Raw genomic sequence first — 6,025 nt, 5'->3', positions numbered from 1 at the left:
TTGAATGAAAAGATTGAGATTGAGATAAGTTATTGTTCGTCCTGTTGGCTTAGGTTATTACTTTCATGTGTTATTAATTTCCTCCTCGTACATTGGATGCTGATATCTGCGGAACAGATGCCAACGGTTAGAAAACTGCTGGATTCTGGCACGGTGGCACATTGGAGTGTCACATAGTACTTGTGTAAGCCATAATAACAATGCCTTGCTCTACATTATCACAGGGAGACTCTGCATAACAGGTTAGTATTAAGTTGAAAGTATTGTAAATGCTGCACACTACAAAGCAAACCATTAAAACTACTGAACACCATCTGCTGGCTACAATAAACCCGACTGGACTCCCTTGTAGAAGTTCCAGGACATTGTGAGATGGCTTACCTCAGTTCCTTAACACTTTTCAGCCCATGAAATAGTTTGCCTCCACTTTTAAAAACACAATGGTTGGATGGATGGGAAAGGCATATTCGGATAACTGCCTCGAGCACTCTATGGAAATCAGCCGGCAGTTTGTAACACTGGACCACAGTTAGGACGAGAATTGCACTTTAAAGGAGCACCAAACTCAGAAGCCATAATACACCCCCCCCCCTCCCCCTCCTTCATCTACTTCTCCCCCTTAAATGCTATTGCATGTACGCACAGGATGTTTAGGAGGGGAGGGCTGGGTCTACGTTTCGCACGTCTTGTCTATAAAGTATGTGGCCATTTTGTTGGAAGGAATCCCCAAAGTAACTGACTGTATGAAATAGATTTGAACAGTAGTACCAGCAGTAATGGTGCTATCAGTAGTGTCCATACAGTGATACCAGCTGGGTGTCCCTCACTAACTCATAGTGACAATAATACAACTCACTACAGCTCCACAGATGAAGTCACCCAATTCTCCAAAACGGCTGAATGAAAAATATATGTATTTATGCGTTAATATTACCCCTATATCCCTGCAATATTATGCAGATTTACTTTAAAGGAGCTTTGGAAACCTAAGTAACAACCAATGGATAGGTATTCAGAGTACCAGACCTCATTAATGCCCTCAAACTATATCTACTAAATAGTATAGCATTCCATGCCAGATTTGCTTTCAGAGTCCTGGGAAAGCTGGGTAGCTCCTTGCACTATAATCCTACCATAGCTTGCCAGGATTTTGCTTTCAGGGCTCTGAGGAAGCTGGGTAACATACAAACATACCAAATAATTTCCCCTACTTGCTCTAAAATCACGCCAAAACTTTTCTAGATTTGTCTTTCAGGGTTCTGGGAAAGCTGGATAGCATCTCATGTTAAATTGAATGCTATTACCAGTAACATAAAAACTGGCTCAATAAAACCTAATCACTTTTATTGGTGTATTGTAAAATTGGAGATATATTCCAGGTGTATAAAAAACACAAATCACTGCTCAACATGTCTGCAGTCATACACTGAACAGGAGAACCCAACCCCCAGAAACTATCCAGAAAATCAAATGTAATTCTGAAGATTGGAATTTATTTTGCTATCTGTACCTCAATCAGGTGTGGAAAAGGTTCAAATTTGGATTCCCCTATATAACACCACCAAGAGTGATTAGGGTCTACTCATAATTTTCAGACAGACCCCCAAAGCTTATCCATGGGTGTAATAACCATATGTAACTCCCACAAAAATGACAGTCCACTATGTATTCTGTGCTCCTGCTATACCGGGTACAGGTGGCGCTAAACCACTCCAAACTGTACTATACACCTCAACATGTTTCCCTCATATGTTATTTATGGGTTCCTCAGGAGGTTAGCACAGAAGATACTTCTGACAGTAAAAAAAACAGTTTTACTTAAGTTTTTTGTGCAATTAAAACTGTAGTTCCCAACACCCTAAAGGGTGGGCATCAGTACTAAATGTCATGAAATAGTCCTATCAAAATCCCTATATAGTTATAATATGCTAGAATATCCCCTCAAATAAATAATTAAATGTTATATAGCGCCAAAATTCCGCAGCGCTGTACAATTTGTAGGGTTAAAATACAATGGGACTGAGGGACCTGCTCGCAAGAGCTTACAATCTATGAGGTAGAGGGGGTGACACGAGGTAGCAGGGGTGGTGTTTTTTAAAGAGGATTTTTCACCACCCCAAGCCTGTGCAGTTTTCTGCACCATGTTACAGGCGCAGCTGCACAGACTCTGGTGCACCTTGAATTATGTCTATAGCCCCCCTTGATGTGGCGCTCTGATCCCCGTTCGTTCTGGCGCCCTGTATGTTAGTTAAGCCATTCACTGTCAGAAGGGCGTTTCTGACACTAAACAAAGCAGCTACATCAGTCTGACACTGTCCAATTAGCAGTGGACAGTGTCTGAGCTGCTTCAGCAGCCTGTTCTCGTGAGATCACACAGCCTTCTCTTCACAGGACTGCACAGAAGACCCGGAGAAGCGATCCAGGCAGTCGTATTGAAGCAGATGAAGGAGAACTTCAGTGACATCGCTACAGGTAAGTAAAGAAACCCCTAAGCATAAGTGCCCTGTAGCCCTAAACAACGAGCATTAACCCCTAGTAGCCTCTATACAACAAGCATTAAAGGGGTTGTCCCGTCACAAGGATCCTATCTATACTGCTTGTAAATGTGAATGTAAGACTTTTCCTAAATACAATGCTTCAGCAAAACTGCTTTGTTTGGCCACTATCTCACTTTATTCATTTTTTTTTGTGGCCACAGCCCTGACCTGAGTCAAGTGATGTGTCTGCTGCTCTCAGGGGGGAGGGAGGAGGGGCTAAGTACACGGGAGCGAGCCTGGAGGGGGGGGGGGGGCTTTGGGGGACAGGTGAAGCCAGCAACATCGCTATGCTTCTGCCCTGCAGAGTGTCGGGTCTGTATTCGCATTGTGAAGGCTAGACGGTGTATGAGCGCGCACGCAGGGCCGGCAGCATCTCGACGCTTGGCTTTGCATATGTGACCCCGCCCACCAATGACGAGACAAAGCCGGAAGACAGAAGATTTTAGAGGAACGAAGACGGGTAAGTATGCGACGTGGGAATACCCCTTTAACCCCTAGTAGCCTCTATACAACGAGCATTAGCCCCTAGGCAATGAGCATTAACCCTTGATAGCCCCTAGGTAATGAGCATTAACCCTTGATAGCTCCTAGGCAATGAGCAGTAGCCCCTAGCAACGAGCATTAACTCTTAGGCAATGAGCATTAACCCTTGATAGCCCCTAGCAACTAGCAATGCTTGTTGTATAGAGGCTACTAGGGATTAATACTCATATAGGGGCAATTAGGGGTTAATGCTCGTTATATAGGGGCTACGGGGCACTTATGGGGTTTCTTTACTTACCTGTAGCGATGTCACTGAAGTTCTCCTTCATCTGCTTCAATACTCTAGCAAATACACAAGCATGAGGAAAGGGTATAAAAGATCAATAATTGACACATCTAGTGAGAATACCCAGTATGAGGTTATAGTATGCATGCATTTTCAAGCCCAACACAAGGGGTAAACAAAAGAAACGGAAAGAAAATGCTACTAATAATCATAAAATGTATTATTAATTACAAAAGACAAGGGACAACATATTAAAAAGTGACAGGACATATTCTACCAACAGGTAGGTATGAGGGCAGGTTCAGTAAGTAAAGGGTGTGTATACACCCTTGTATATGAAGCAGTATAAACTGCTTCAATACTCTGCCTGGATCGCTTCTCCGGGTCTTCTATGCAGTCCCGTGAAGAGAAGGCTGTGTGATCTCAGAAGAACTGCCGAGAACAGGCTGCTGAAGCAGCTCCGACACTGTCCAATGATAATTGGATAGTGTTAGACTGACGTAGCTGCTGTCTTTAGTGTCAGAAACGCCCTTCTGACACTGAATGGCTTAATTAACGTATAGGGCGCCAGAACTAACGGGGCTCAGAGCTCCACAACGAGGGGGCTAGAGAAATAATTCAAAGTGCCCCAGGGTCTGTGCAGCTGCGCCTGTGACATGGCGCAGAAAACTGCACAGGCTTGGGGTGGTGAAAGGTCCTCTTTAAGCAGAGGTCAGACACTTTTGTAATACAGGTTACTGTCATTACACAAACCTAAAACTTTATGAGCCGTCACTAGTCGTGTCCTTTAACATGTGGATGGAGCTTGGACCTATAAAGTTGGCCTGAAATGGCAAGACATCATGTGGGGAAATGTAAGAGCGGGGACAGAGGAGGGTTAAATTTGGGGGATTCTAATTATAGTATGGAAGGGTTTACATTAGGAATTGTGATAGGCCTATCTGAAAAGATGTGTCTTTAGTTTGCGTTTGAAACTGTAGAAATTAGGAGTTAATCTGATTGTCCAGGATAGAGCATTCGAGAGAAGTGGTGCAGCTCCGGAGAAGTCTTGGATATGAGCGTGGGAAGTCTGATAATAGAGTATGTAAGTGTTAGGTCATTGAGTGAACGGAGAACACGAGTTGGGCGGTAGACAGAGGTGATGGAGGAAATGTATGGAGGTGCGGCATTATGGAGAGCCTTGTGGATGAGAGTGATAACTTTATATTTTATTCTATAATGAATAGGCAGCCAATGTAGTGACTGGCACAGACCAGAGGCCTCGTTGTAGCGTCTAGCCTGATAGATGAGCCTGGCCGCTGCATTCAGAATAGATTGTAGAGGGGAGAGTTTAGTGAGGGGAAGACCGATTAGTAAGGAGTTACAGTAATCAAGGTGAGAATGAATCAGAGAGACAATAAGTGTCTTTAGTGTATCTCTGGTAAGGAAAGGGCGTATTCTGAAGATGTTTTTGAGATGGAGGTGACAAGAACGTGCGAATGATTCAATATGAGGGGTGAAGGAAAGGTCTGCGTAAATAAAAAAGCTAAATGAAATGGTCTTATTTAAAGGGTTTGTTCCATCTCAAGGATCCTATCTATACTGGTAGCTTTTAGTAAATTGTAGACTTTTCCTAAATATATACTTTAGAAATGCTGCTTTGTTTTCCTGGTATGTGACCTTATTCCTCCCATTATTTATACAGTGTTTCCATAACCATGGACCTGTGAGATAGGAGAAGTGACATCACTCACTGCTTTGCTGGCAGGACAATCAGTTCAGCTAATTGCAGTTTGCTGATGAAGCTAAATCTATTGTCTTTCTTTGTAAACACACAGATAACTCGGAGTCCATTCTGTACAAGCATATGCATATTACTTGATTTGCATAAGTACTGTGATACTTCATAGTGTCCTTTTCAGCAAGCTGGGAGGAGAGTGGGGGGAGGAGAAGAGACATGGGGCAAACATCAGAAACAGTGAGATGAGAAAACCCCTTTACACTGGGCTTCCTTCTGTAGGATTTTCTGATCCAAATACCCTCTACGAATAGGTTTTATTACTTCGATTCCCTGGAATGAAATACTCCTGGGGTCCCCACCATGCACCTCCCAGCTGTGACGACTAATCAGCTGGTCCTGAATTGCTTACGTGCTTCAGGACTCGTCTCCACAGTTCCCGTATGGCCTTCCCCACCTAGTTCTTAGGACAGGTACATGTGGCTAAATACATTAACACTTAAGTGCTGAAAATAATGAACTCTGCTCAGATAAACACTGATGGCGATGCAAAAAGTTCTGCTCTCAGGTTTCTGCCCCTTCTAAAGGTAATCGATGGACGGGGTGTTATGTGTTCTTGTACATCAAAATCAAGTAGTAAGATCTGCCAATAAGAACTCAAGATTCGTTTGATTATACCACTGTGATCAAACTTCCTTTCAGACTGATTAGATGTTCTTCACCTCTCTTCTTTAGGGCTGGGGTCAAGAGGCCTCTCTTACTCATTGCCATGGCATGATCTTGTACCTGTTAATCTGTGGTGGATAGCTCCTGTTTAAATCTGTTTGAGATCATGGGATTTATATTTAAATTCTTCAAAGCCTGAGCAGTTCTTCCTCATTTAGAGGAACTTCCCTTTCGGAATACCCTTTCTTAGTGGCTCCAGATGAAAGCTGCCCCACCACTGTAAACTGTTTGTGGCTGTTGATTTTCAGCAACATTTCAGACCATCACAGTTCAGCA

Source organism: Leptodactylus fuscus, chromosome 3, assembly GCF_031893055.1.
Source record: "Leptodactylus fuscus isolate aLepFus1 chromosome 3, aLepFus1.hap2, whole genome shotgun sequence".
Taxonomy (NCBI): Eukaryota; Metazoa; Chordata; class Amphibia; order Anura; family Leptodactylidae; genus Leptodactylus; species Leptodactylus fuscus.
The sequence above is the reverse complement of the archived record's forward strand: the minus strand, read 5'-3'. Positions refer to the sequence as shown.